Below are 15,263 nucleotides of genomic sequence, written 5' to 3'. Positions count from 1 at the left end.
GGGGTTAAGCACAACATGCTACATGAATTCTTTTCTCATAAACATCTATAATATAACGCTGGGAGCGTCACTCTATCCGATGCCTTTATAGACTGCGCAAGCGCGATGCGCCTGCACAGTCTGGACCCCACAGAGTGAACCAGCCCAAGAGATCGTGGTATGCGTAAGCACTGAACGCATACCGCAATCTCTCCAGTGCCCGCAGCTCTTCCTGTGTTCAGCGGTCACATGGTACCGCTCATTAAAGTAATGAATATGGATACATATTCATTACTTTAATGAGCAGGACCATGTGACCGCTCAGCACTGGAAGGCGCTGCCGGCCCAGTACGACTGAGAAGCATGGACGTGCCAGGATGGGGTGAGTATGAGGGGGGAGGATGAGCCATGCTATATTCACCTGTCCCCGTTCCACCACCGCGTTTTGTCTTCCGTGTCCTCTGGCTGTGACGTTGAGGTCAGAGGGCGCGATGACATGGTTAGTGCGCGCCCTCTGACTGAACAGTCACAGCGAGAGGACCTGGAAGACACAGCAGCACGCGGCGGTGGAACGGGGACAGATGAATATCGCAAGTGCCGGGGGCCTGAGCCAGCGGCGACACCGGCACCTGACCCCATAGCGCGCCAGTGTACCCTCCTGCTCAGACCCCCGGAACCTCTCCACCAGCGATGAGAGGTGAGTTTGTAATTTTTTTTTTTAATCGCAGCATACAGGGCATATTATGCTATGGAGCATCTTAAGGGGCCATCAATCTTTATGGAGCAGCATACGGGGCATATTATGCTACGGAGCGCCTTATGGGGGCCATCAACTGCTATGGAGCATCTTATGGGGCCTTCAACTTTTATGGAGCATTATATGGGGCATAATATGCTATGGAGCATCTTATGGGTCCATCAACCTTTATGGAACAGCATACAGGGCATATTATGCTATGGAGCATCTTCTGGGGGCCAGCAACCTTTATGGACCAGCATACCGGGCATATTATGCTATAGAGCATCTTATGGGGCCATCAACCTTTATGGAGATTATATGGGGCATATTATGCTATGGAGCGTCTTATGGGGCTATCAACCTTTATGGAGCAGCATACGGGTATATTATGCTATGGAGCATCTTAGGGGGGCCATCAACCTTTATGGAGCAGCATGCGGGGCATATTATGCTATGGAGAGTCTTATGGGGCCATCAACCTTTATGGAGCAGCATACGGGGCATATTATGCTATGAAGCATCTTATGAGGCCATCAACCTTTATGGAGCATTATATGGGGCATATTATGCTATGGAGCATCTTATGGGGCCATCAACCTTTATGGAGCATTATATGGGGCATACTATGCTATGGAGCATCTTATGGGGTCATCAACCTTTATGGAGCAGCATACGGGGCATATTATGCTATGGAGCATCTTATGAGGCCATCAACCTTTATGGAGATTATATGGGGCATATTATGCTATGGAGCATCTTATGGGGCCATCAACCTTTATGGAGCATTATATGGGGCATATTATGCTATGGAGAGTCTTATGGGGCCATCAACCTTTATGGAGCAGCATACGGGGCATATTATGCTATAGAGCATCTTATGAGGCCATCAACCTTTATGGAGATTATATGGGGCATATTATGCTATGGAGCGTCTTATGGGGCTATCAGCCTTTATGGAGCAGCATATGGGCATATTATGCTATGGAGCATCTTATGGGGGCCATCAACCTTTATGGAGCAGCATACGGGGCATATTATGCTATGGAGCATCTTATGAGGCCATCAACCTTTATGGAGCATTATATGGGGCATATTATGCTATGGAGCATCTTATGGGGCCATCAACCTTTATGGAGCAGCATACGGGGCATATTATGCTATGGAGCATCTTATGAGGCCATCAACCTTTATGGAGCATTATATGGGGCATATTATGCTATGGAGCATCTTATGGGGCTATCAACCTTTATGGAGCAGCATGTGGGGCATATTATGCTATGGAGCATCTTATAGGGCCATCAACCTTTATGGAGCAGCATATGGGGCATATTATTCTATGTAGCATTTTATGGGGTAATCATTAACCTATGTACAGCATTATATGGGGCATATTTTAATATGAAGCATCTTATGGGGCCATTATTAACCTTTGTACAGAATTATATGGTTCGTATTTTGTATGGAGCATCTTATGGGTCCATCAACCTTTATGGAACAGCATACAGGGCATATTATGCTATGGAGCATCTTCTGGGGGCCAGCAACCTTTATGGACCAGCATACCGGGCATATTATGCTATAGAGCATCTTATGGGGCCATCAACCTTTATGGAGATTATATGGGGCATATTATGCTATGGAGCATCTTAGGGGGGCCATCAACCTTTATGGAGCAGCATGCGGGGCATATTATGCTATGGAGAGTCTTATGGGGCCATCAACCTTTATGGAGCAGCATACGGGGCATATTATGCTATGAAGCATCTTATGAGGCCATCAACCTTTATGGAGCATTATATGGGGCATATTATGCTATGGAGCATCTTATGGGGCCATCAACCTTTATGGAGCATTATATGGGGCATACTATGCTATGGAGCATCTTATGGGGTCATCAACCTTTATGGAGCAGCATACGGGGCATATTATGCTATGGAGCATCTTATGAGGCCATCAACCTTTATGGAGATTATATGGGGCATATTATGCTATGGAGCATCTTATGGGGCCATCAACCTTTATGGAGCATTATATGGGGCATATTATGCTATGGAGAGTCTTATGGGGCCATCAACCTTTATGGAGCAGCATACGGGGCATATTATGCTATAGAGCATCTTATGAGGCCATCAACCTTTATGGAGATTATATGAGGCATATTATGCTATGGAGCATCTTATGGGGCCATCAACCTTTATGGAGCAGCATACGGGGCATATTATGCTATGGAGCATCTTATGAGGCCATCAACCTTTATGGAGCATTATATGGGGCATATTATGCTATGGAGCATCTTATGGGGCTATCAACCTTTATGGAGCAGCATGTGGGGCATATTATGCTATGGAGCATCTTATAGGGCCATCAACCTTTATGGAGCAGCATATGGGGCATATTATTCTATGTAGCATTTTATGGGGTAATCATTAACCTATGTACAGCATTATTTGGGGCATATTTTAATATGAAGCATCTTATGGGGCCATTATTAACCTTTGTACAGAATTATATGGTTCGTATTTTGTATGGAGCATCTTATGGAGCCATCAACCTTTATGGAGCAGCATATGGGGCATATTATTCTATGGAGCATCTTATGGGGCAATCATTAACCTATGTACAGCATTATATGGGTCATATTTTAATATAAAGCATCTTATGGGGCCATTATTAACCTTTGTACAGAATTATATGGGGCGTATTTTGTATGGAGCATCTTATTGGGCCCCCATCATGAACTTTATGGAGCATCTTATGGTGCCCATCATGAACTTTATGGAGCATTATATGGGGCGTATTTTGTATGGAGCCACTTATGGGGCTCCTGATTCAATATGGATATTCAAAAACATTTAACGTACTGATGTCTCAGTGAATTTCACTTTTATTGGTATCTATTTTTATTTTTGAAATTTACCAGTAGCTGCTGCATTTCCCAGCCTAGGCTTATAGTCTAGTCAATAAGTTTTCCCAGTTTTTTGTGGAAAAAATTAGTGGTCTCGGCTTATACTTGGGTCGGCTTATACTCGAGTATATAAGGTACCTATCCGGTATTGCCGCAGGGTCTCTTCGGACCAGAGGCCAGGACATGAATCCTCCATCGGAAATGGTGCATGTGTGTAGCGCACTTCAGGCACCATTTTTTAAGTTACGCGTCCGGAGATGAGGATTGTGGCCCAGGAGGGTTGTGGGGCTGGAATCGGCACCTGCGCAGTCTGCACTTTCCGGCGCCATTTTTATATACTGAATCTATATATAAAATACGACAGCGGAGCAATCCAGCCACTTTCTACTGAATATATCTAGAAAATATGTCAGCGTAGCAAGCCAGTGACTTTTTACTGCACATGACAGAATGGGGGCGCAGGATGGGAGCAGCGCATTACAGAATGGGAGTGCAGGATGTGAGCACCACATGACAGGATGGGGACGCAGGATGAGAGCACCACATGACAGGATGAGGGTGCAGAATGGGAGCAGCACATGACAGGATGCAGGATGGGGGTGCAGGATGGGAGAACCACATGACAGGATGGGGACGCAGGATGAGAGCAGCACATGACAGGATGGGGACGCAGGATGAGAGCACCACATGACAGGATGAGGGTGCAGAATTGGAGTAGCACAAACCAGGATGGGGGCAGCACATACCAGAAAAGGGGCGCAGGATGGGAGCAAAACATGACAGGATGTGAGCACCACATGAAAGGATGGGGGCGCAGGATGAGAGCACCACATGACAGGATGGGGGTGCAGAATTGGAGTAGCACATGACAGAATGTAGGCAGCACATGACAGCATGGGGATGCAGGATGGAAGCACCACATGACAGGATGGGGGCGCAGGATGGGAGCACAACATGACAGGATGGGGGCGCAGGATGGCAGTACCACATGACAGGATTGGGGCACAGGATGGGAGCACATGACAGGATTGGGGAGCAGGATGGGAGCACATGACAGGATTGGGGTGCAGGATGGGGGCACATGACAGGATTGGGGTGCAGGATGGGGGCACATGACAGGATGAGGGCACAGGAAGAGAGTAGCACATGACAAGATGGAGGCGCACAAAACAGGATGAGGGCGCAGGATGGGGGCTGCACATGGCAGAAAGGGGGCACAGGATGGGAGCAGCATATGACAGGATGGGGGCGCAAGATGGTAGCAGCACATGACAAGATTAGGGCGCCGGATGGAAGCAGCACATACCAGGATGGAGACCATATACCAATATAAATGCTCCTCACCCGGGCGTAGAACGGGTTCAATAGCAAGTACTATATATCAACACTAGACACACATAGTGTCACAGTTTGCAGAATTTATTATATTATCAACACTGGGAAAGCTCAACTTTACCATAACTTCTTTGAGAGTGAATATGTTGAAGCCTTTGTTATGCTATTCAATGAGAAATGACAGTGACTTCCTATTTCCATGGAAAACGTATTGCAGAGAACGTCACCACTGTGTGCAGAACCAGATATTGAACATATAGCATGGAAAACTTATGTATTTAAGAAATCAGGCAAAATATGACTACATGCAAAAAAACACATGAGCTTTTGTACAGAAAGCTGTCACCCGAGCACTGACGCTTTTAGTGTTCAGATCTGAACAATTATAAATAGTGTGGCAGTTCAACTCACTCAGGGGTACACAGAGGTAAAAAACAAGAACACTATCTCTTTAAATCTTCTATTGGTTTATTATATAATGGCATAAACCAACATGAAGGGAAAAGTAAAACACAGCCCTTCAGTCAAAACAGGAAAACAACAAAAAAAACAAAAACAAAATACTTTAACCCAGTCCATATATTTGCGGACAGCTTCCAGCTCCGGAGCACCACAGGTTCAATCTTTCCTCCACAGGAAACAAAACACTGGAGATCCTCTCTCCAGCCCTACTGAACACAGACTGCTTCTGGAGTCCAGCTATTTAGGCCCCAGACCACTCCTTGGGGTGGAGATAAGGTGGACATCCTCCCAACGCTCTATCGATGTCCACATAAAAGCCAGGCCATTATAACAAATAAGCTTAACCCCTCCAGCACTTAATGTGCCGGAGAAAAAACTCTGGGTTTTCTATCGCTGACGTCATCAAGCGTAGTGAAACATATTTCCCCTCCAGAACTTTACCAATTACTTTGTCACAACAGTAATAACAATAAAAACCAATATGAGCCAGCAAAATGAACAATAAAAATGATTGTTCACACTTGATCAAATTGATTATAAATTGAGTTACTTTATGCATGCGTGTAAAGCTGTGATTTTGCTCCATATCAACAAAAATGTTAATGTTTTTTCTCTCAAAAATAATGTAATTTTTCAATAGATAATTCATATAATGCTGATCTTTACTGAATTTTGAAAGAGTGAAAAGGGTTAAATTGTAGTAGAAAAAAACATGGCTGCTTTCTTAAACATAAAGGGTCATACCTGTCTGGTCTGTATGAGGTATTGCAATTGAGCCACATTGTCTTTATTGAAGCTGAACAGCAAGAACACACACAACCTATGAACATGTGTGGCGCTATTTCTAGAAGAAGGCGGTCTTGCTTAAAGGCAATCTGTTAGCAGGTTTTTGCTATTAAATCGGAGAAACTGAAAACCTGAGATGGGTTATAAGCTTGTATACGTATAAAGTGTAAGTTCACACTGTGCCCATTTCCCATTTTTGTTCTATTTAGCTAAGGGCACCGGAGCACATTTGAGCACAACTACAATGTAGATCTGTGCCATATGGATGATTTACAAGGCACCTATAGTCTGCCGTGAAACATACAGCTTTGCAGAATTGATTTGAAATGGATTGAGCAAGGTTATTTAAAGGGAGTTTGTCAGAAGTTTTTTGTAATCTGAGAGCAGTAAGATGTAGGGGCAAAGAGTCTGATTTCAGAGTTGTATCACTTGCTGGACTGCTTGGTGCCATTTGGATAGGAGCCCAGTTTTGTCTGTTATAGATGTAGCAGTGGTCAGAATGTCGAGGAGTGTATAACTCCGCCCACACCCATGATTGGAAGCTTCCTATGTGCACTGTGCATTGTCAGCAAGCTGCCAATCAGTGGCGGGGGCGGGTTTACACAGATTAGCCTGTTTACTCATTTACTTATTGTTGGGTCTATGCTCATTTTTTTTCATTGATTTTAATAAATCTGCGAGCAGCAAGATATAGGATCAGATGTCCTGATTCCAGGGATTTGTCACTTACTAGGTTGTGTACTGTAGTTCCAATACAATCAGTGTTTAATCAGCAGGATATAAACATTAGAGGACTAGGTCTCATATGCAGGACTATCAGGCTAATTTGTGTAACCCCACCCCCACCACTGATTAGCAGCTTGCTGACAATGTACAGTGCACATAGGAAGCTGCCAATCATGGGTGTGGATGGCTTATACACTCCTTGACATTCTACCACTGCTACATCTACATCAGACAAAACTGGGATTCTCCCCAAACTGCACCAAGCAGTCCAGCAACTGATACGACTCTGGAATCTGGCTGTTTGCCCCTACATTTGCTGCTCTTAGATTACATCGCAGAAACCTGCTTACAGTGCTCCAGTGCCCTTAGCTAAATAGAAAAAAATACCATTAAGCGATGTCTTTAAAGAAATTGTGAAAAAAAATTAAAATAAGCATTACTAATTTGTTAAGTCAATGTCTGCTCCATCACCATGTTGTAGCTGTTTTGCTCTGACCCAAAGTCAGATTACGGAATCACCAATGAGGCCGAACTGAGAGACTAAAGGTACCGTCACACTAAACGATATCGCTAACGATCCGTGACGTTGCAGCGTCCTGGCTAGCGATATCGTTTAGTTTGACACGCAGCAGCGATCAGGATCCTGCTGTGATGTCGCTGGTCGCTGAATAAAGTCCAGAACTTTATTTGGTCGTCCGATCGCCGTGTATCGTTGTGTTTGACACCAAAAGCAACGATACCAGCGATATTTTACACTGGTAACCAGGGTAAACATCGGGTTACTAAGCGCAGGGCCGCGCTTAGTAACCCGATGTTTACCCTGGTTACCAGCGTAAAAGTAAAAAAAACAAACAGTACATGCTCACCTGCGCGTCCCCTGCCGTCCGCTTCCTGCTCTGACTGATCGCCGGCCCTAAAGTGAAAGTGAAAGCAGAGCGGTGACGTCACCGCTCTGCTGTTAGGGCCGGAGCTCAGTCAGTGTCAGGAAGCAGACGCTGGGGGACGCGCAGGTGAGTATGTACTGTTTGTTTTTTTACTTTTACGCTGGTAACCAGGGTAAACATCGGGTTACTAAGCGCGGCCCTGCGCTTAGCAACCCGATGTTTACCCTGGTTACCCGGGGACCTCGGCATCGTTGGTCGCTGGAGAGCGGTCTGTGTGACAGCTCTCCAGCGATCAAACAGCGACGCTGCAGCGATCGCCATCGTTGTCGCTATCGCTGCAGCGTCGCTTAATGTGACGGTACCTTTAGCTCACCAAAACACCACGCGCTCAGAGAAAAGAATGCACAATAATTCTGTTTATTTTTCTGTGAATAATTCTTATATCATTTACAGACCAAGTAATTCTTATTTAGAAATCTCCACCTGTCTATCCCTTCTGTAAACATGTCATAATTAGGTATAAGCGAACCCATGGACGTTCAGGGTTCGTCGGGTTCGGCTGAACTGGAGCTCAAAGTTTTGTTCAGTATCCGAACTTGATCCCGAACCAAGTCAATGGCAACCCTAAGTTCGTTAAAATGGCTGTAAAATGGTCATAGTAAGCACTAGGGGCTGCAAAAGGAAGCTAAATGGGGGTAAGAGCAGACCAAGTGCCCTGCAAACAAATGTGAATAGGGAAATGACTTAAAATAACAGAATTAAAAAAAAGAAAAAACTATGATCTTGAACCATGAGGCGGAGTTCCCAGTGGAGGAGGAGGTTGAGGAGGCGTAAGAGGAGGTAGCAAACACTATTTTCGTGTTTTGTTTTAAGTGATTTTTTGGGGGGTACTCTGAAAACAGGTAGTGTAGTAGTCGGCTGGCCATTCTCTCTCTGTATATAGGTCATGTAATACCCTGCACTTTTTTTGTGAAAATAATGAGGGGAGGATCAAATAGGAGATGTGGCCGTGTTGCTGGTGATGGTATTGTAACTGTTGTAGGGAGAGAAAAGCCTTGGTGGATCTGTGCCTGCTATGTGCCCAAATGAAACACCTTCCTCTGGTGCATGGAAGCAACAGGACGTTCTGTGTAATTTTGTAGGCCTGAGTACCTTCGGATAAATGGTGAGGCCAGAAGGAGGAATAGAGGTGGTTTCAAATTGGTTGGGTGAGGGTACCTTCTGTTCCTTCTCTTTGTCCACCCGGTCCCCTGCTGAAAGCACAGATTTTGTACATGCAGCCCATGGGCATCTGTCTTCCACTTCACCTCCTTGCAAATCAGGCACAAGCAGTCTGAGCCCCAAGTCATGCAGCCTCCTCCTCCACCTGCTTTTTGATGACTCCGCTGGCTGTGGTTCTGTGAGCCATCCACTTTGCCCTGCCCCACAAGTGGAAGAGATTGAGTGCACTGATGTCCAACCACTTATTCTGTTTGAGGATAAGTACATGGGAGGGGTAGTGCAAATGTTTAGCAGACCACCACAGCACATCTCTGATGATGATGATGAAACACAGGTGCCAACTGCTGCAGCTTTCTGCGGAGGATTATTATTTTATCTTTTTAGAGGACCATTGATTCCATGGTGCTGTGCATGAGGAGAGAGTTACATACAAAACACACATAGAAATGACAATAAAAATACTGAGAGTGACAGACAGGTACAGAGGGGAGTGGACTCTACCCTTGAGGCCTTACATTCTGTTGGATAAAGAGGAAGGAGACAGTAGATTCGGGGGTTTCAGCAGTTCTGGTGTTGGTGAGGTGGCAGCTCTTTTAGTGGTACAGTGGCAGCGGGGTCATTGCAGGCTGTAAGCTGTTCTGAAGACATGGGTTTTTGAAGCTCCGCTTGAAAGTTCCAAATGGAAGGTATAAGTGGATGTGTTGGGCCGCAGAATTCTACAGGATGGGGGATACTCGGGAGAAGTCTTGCCGGCGATTAAATAATTTTATGATTATAGGGGAGAGAAGGAGGTCTTGGGAGGACCAGAGATTACGTGGTGGGAGATATCAGAAGTTTAGTTCAGAGATATATAGGGGAGGAAGATTATGGATGGCTTTGTAGGTCAGTGTTAGTAGCCGGAAATGGATACATTGTGGAACTGGGAGACAATGAAGAGATTTGCAGAGGGGAGAAAAGCAGGAGTAGAGAGGACAGAAATGGATTTTTAGGGCAGCAGAGCTACGGACAGACTGGAGAGGTGTGATGATGCAATGGGGGATGATGAGGTAATAGATGCCACATGAAGTCAATAAGATCCAAGTGACATGGCCAGTTCCGAGGAAGAGGCAGTGGTCATGATGTCCCAGCTGCACAGCAAAACAATCCAGCCCCTAGTCATTAAGTTGCCTGCTACTGCGCACTGCAGCCAGTCTCTGCCCTTTTCTCTGTCCATGTTGCCACCTCCTTCTACTCTGATTCCTCCACTATGTCCTCATCCGGTCAGAAAGTGATGGTCATCTGTCCGCGCTTTTGGCGTTCTCACCCTGCTGCTACTCTCCTTCCTGCAGTGCAGCCTCACCTCTGCCTTCCTGCTCCGCACTTCATATGCGACGTACCCACACCGTGGGACTCCACCTTGCATATGCTGGAGAGACTGCGTGAGCAGTAGCACATGATAATGGAGTTTCAGCAGAATGCACTGGTGAGACATTCTGTGGAACAGCCCCACTTGCCGACCAATGAGTGAGTCTCAATGCGGTGTGTGTGCGCGTGTTGCTCTGTTTTGAGTACTCCATAAACATGGCCAGCGCTGATGACGCCATCATCAGTGTTACTCTCCCACTTTTATGCATTCTCTTTAAGGACAGACTGGAGAGATGCAATGATGCAATGGGAGATGATGAGGTCTAGACCCCACATGGAGTGTAGGCCATCCTAGCGACATGCGAAGTTTGGAGGAAAAGGAGGTGGCCATACTTCCCCAACTGCACAGAAAAAGAGGAAGCAAGGTGCAAAGGCACAGCAGTCAGCCCCTAGTAAGTACGTTGGCTGCTACTGCCCACCGTGCCACTGAAATCAGCATACCAAAGCCTACTCAAAAGAGCTCCTTGGCGTGGCATTTCTTTAGGGAATGTGCTAGCGACAAGTGACTGGTGGTTTGCATACTGTGCCATGAGACCCTGAAGCGAGGCAGAAATCTTCTGAATGTGAGCACCACTTGCATAACGAGATATCTGAATTTCAAGCATAAGTGTCATGATTCCCCAATGGCATGGGAACATCAGAAACACAAAATAACAGACTAGCCCTCGGGTGATGGAAACTCAAGCTGACCGTGACCTAAATCTACCACACAACTAACAGTAGCCAGGAAGCATTCCTACGGCTGCCTAGATGCCATGCGCCAGCCGGAGAACTAACTACACCTGGAAGAGGAAGGAACAGACCTGGCTTACCTCTAGTGAAATTCCCCAAAGATGATAGTAGCCCCCACATATATTAACGGTGAGTTCAGAGGAAAAGACATACACAGTATGAAGGTAGATTTAGCAAAGCGAGGTCCACTTACTAGATAGAGGAAGGATACAAAAGAGGACTTCACGGTCAGCTGAAAAACCTTTTCAAAAACCCATCCTGAAATTACTTTAAGACTCCTGTGTCAACTCAAGACACAGGAGTGGCAATTTCAGTCCACAAGAGCTTCCAGTAACAGGAAATGACAAACTGTAAACTGGACAAAAATACAAAACAAAAAGGACAAGAGTCCACTTAGCTGATCAGCAGACTGGTAGCAGGAACATGCAACTGAAAGACTCAGGTTACAATGATGACCGGCAAGGAAGTGACTGGAGAGCAAGGCTAAATAGGGAACTCCCAAAACTGATGGAAGCAGGTGAGCTGAGGCAGAAAAGAACACACAAGTCTCCAGTACCACCAGCCACCACTAGGGGAGCCCAAAAAGCGGATCACAACAGTACCCCCCCCTTAAGGAGGGGGCACCGAACCCTCACAAGAACCGCCAGGGCGACCTGGATGAGCCCTATGAAAGGCACGAACCAAATCCGAGGCATGAACATCAGAGGCAGTTACCCAAGAATTATCTTCCTGACCATAGCCCTTCCATTTAACCAGATACTGGAGTCTCCGCCTGGAAATACGGGAGTCCAAGATCTTCTCTATAACGTACTCCAATTCACCCTCAACCAGCACAGGAGCAGGAGGCTCAGCAGAAGGAACCACCGGCACCTCGTATCTCCGCAACAACGACCGATGGAACACATTATGGATAGCGAAAGATGCCGGGAGGTCCAAACGAAAGGAAACAGGGTGAATAATCTCCAAAATCCTATAGGGACCGATGAACCGAGGCTTAAATTTAGGAGAAGAAACCCTCATTGGGACAAAACGGGAAGACAACCACACCAAGTCCCCAACACGAAGGCGAGGACCAACCCGACGCTGGCGGTTAGCAAACCGCTGAGTCCTCTCCTGGGACAAATTCAAATTGTCCACCACTTGTTCCCAAATCCGATACAACCGATCCACCACAGCATCTACTCCAGGACAATCCGAAGACTCCGCCTGACCAGAAGAAAAACGGGGATGAAACCCCGAATTGCAAAAGAAAGGGGAAACCAAAGTGGCCGAACTAGCCCGATTATTAAGAGCAAACTCCGCCAACGGCAAAAAGGCAACCCAATCATCCTGATCCGCAGACACAAAACACCTCAAATACGTCTCCAAAGTCTGATTAGTTCGCTCCATCTGGCCATTAGTCTGAGGATGGAAGGCAGACGAAAAAGACAAATCAATGCCCAACCTGGCACAGAATGCCCGCCAAAATCTAGAAACGAACTGGGTACCCCTATCAGAAACGATATTTTCAGGAATACCATGCAAGCGAACCACATTTTGAAAAAACAAAGGAACCAACTCAGACGAGGAAGGCAACTTCGGCAATGGCACCAAATGAACCATCTTAGAAAAACGGTCACACACCACCCAGATAACAGACATCCTCTGAGAGACAGGAAGATCAGAAATAAAGTCCATCGAGATGTGCGTCCAAGGCCTCTTCGGAATAGGCAAGGGCAACAACAACCCGCTAGCCCTAGAACAACAAGGCTTGGCCCGAGCACACACATCACAAGACTGCACAAAAACACGCACATCTCGAGACAGAGATGGCCACCAGAAGGATCTAGCCACCAAATCCCTGGTACCAAAAATTCCAGGATGACCCGCCAGCGTAGAAGAATGAACCTCCGAGATGACTCTACTGGTCCAATCATCAGGAACAAACAGTCTACCAGGTGGACAGCGATCAGGTCTATCCGCCTGAAACTCTTGTAAAGCACGTCGCAGATCTGGGGAAATAGCGGATAATATCACCCCATCCTTAAGGATACCTGTAGGTTCCGAATCACCAGGGGAATCAGGCTCAAAACTCCTAGAAAGGGCATCTGCCTTCACATTCTTAGAACCTGGTAGATATGAGACCACAAAATTAAACCGAGAGAAAAACAACGACCAGCGCGCCTGTCTAGGATTCAGGCGCCTGGCAGACTCAAGATAAATCAGATTCTTGTGATCAGTCAAAACCACCACCTGATGTCTAGCACCCTCAAGCCAATGACGCCACTCCTCAAATGCCCACTTCATGGCCAAAAGCTCCCGATTACCGACATCATAATTTCTTTCGGCGGCAGAAAATTTTCGAGAAAAGAACGCACAAGGTCTCATCACTGAGCAATCGGAACTTTTCTGCGACAAAACCGCCCCCGTTCCGATCTCGGAAGCATCGACCTCAACCTGAAAGGGGAGAGAGACATCAGGCTGGCGCAACACAGGGGCAGACGAAAAGCGGCGCTTAAGTTCCCGAAAGGCCTCCACAGCGGCAGAGGACCAATTGGCAACATCAGCACCCTTCTTAGTCAAATCCGTAAGAGGCTTAGCAACACCAGAAAAACCAGTTATAAATCGACGATAAAAATTAGCAAAGCCCAAGAACTTCTGAAGACCCTTTAGAGAAGTAGGCTGCGTCCAGTCACAAATAGCCCGAACCTTGACAGGGTCCATCTCAACAGAAGAAGGGGAAAAAATGTACCCCAAAAAGGAAATCTTTTGAACCCCAAAAACACACTTAGAACCCTTTACACACAGAGAATTCTCCCGCAAGACCTGAAAAACCCTCCTGACCTGCTGAACATGAGACTCCCAGTCCTCAGAAAAAATCAAAATATCGTCCAAATACACAATCATAAATTTATCCAGATATTCACGGAAAATATCATGCATAAAGGACTGAAAAACTGAAGGTGCATTAGAAAGGCCGAAAGGCATTACTAAATACTCAAAGTGGCCCTCAGGCGTATTAAATGCGGTTTTCCACTCATCCCCTTGCTTAATTCGCACCAAATTATACGCCCCACGGAGATCAATCTTGGAGAACCACTTAGCCCCCCTTATGCGAGCAAACAAATCAGTAAGCAGCGGCAACGGATACTGATATTTGACAGTAATTTTATTCAGGAGTCGATAATCAATACAAGGCTTCAGCGAGCCATCCTTTTTAGAGACAAAGAAAAACCCAGCTCCTAAAGGTGATGAAGAAGGACGAATATGTCCCTTTTCCAGGGACTCCTTAACATACTCTCGCATGGCAGCATGCTCAGGTACAGATAGGTTAAACAAACGACCCTTTGGAAATTTACTGCCTGGAATCAGATCTATGGCGCAATCACACTCTCTGTGGGGAGGGAGAGAACCAATTTTAGGCTCTTCAAAAATATCCCCAAAATCCGACAAAAATGCCGGAACCTCAGAGGGAATAGATGACGAGATAGAAACCAAAGGTATGTCCCCATGAGCCCCCCGACATCCCCAGCTTAACACAGACATAGTTTTCCAGTCCAGTACTGGGTTATGAGATTGCAACCATGGTAATCCAAGCACTAACACATCATGTAAATTATGCAACACGAGGAAGCGAATCATCTCCTGATGGTCTGGAGTCATACGCATAGTCACTTGCGTCCAGAACTGTGGTCTATTACAAGCCAGAGGTGTAGAATCAATACCCTTCAGAGGTATAGGAACTTCCAGAGGCTCCAAATCAAACCCACAGCGCCTGGCGAAGGACCAATCCATGAGACTCAGAGCGGCGCCAGAGTCCACATAGGCATCCACGGTAATAACTGATAATGAACAAATCAGAGTTACAGACAGAAGAAATTTAGACTGTAAAGTGCCAATAGAAACAGACTTGTCAACCTTCCTAGTACGTTTAGAGCATGCTGATATAACATGCGCGGAATCACCACAGTAGAAGCACAAGCCATTTTTGCGCCTATAATTCTGCCGCTCGCTTCTTGACAGAATTCTGTCACATTGCATTTTCTCTGGCGTCCCTTCAGAAGATACCGCCAAATGGTGCACGGGTTTGCGCTCCCGCAAACGCCGATCA

This window comes from Ranitomeya variabilis, chromosome 5 (genome assembly GCF_051348905.1).
Source record: "Ranitomeya variabilis isolate aRanVar5 chromosome 5, aRanVar5.hap1, whole genome shotgun sequence".
NCBI lineage: Eukaryota > Metazoa > Chordata > Amphibia > Anura > Dendrobatidae > Ranitomeya > Ranitomeya variabilis.
This window is presented reverse-complemented; position numbering follows the sequence as displayed.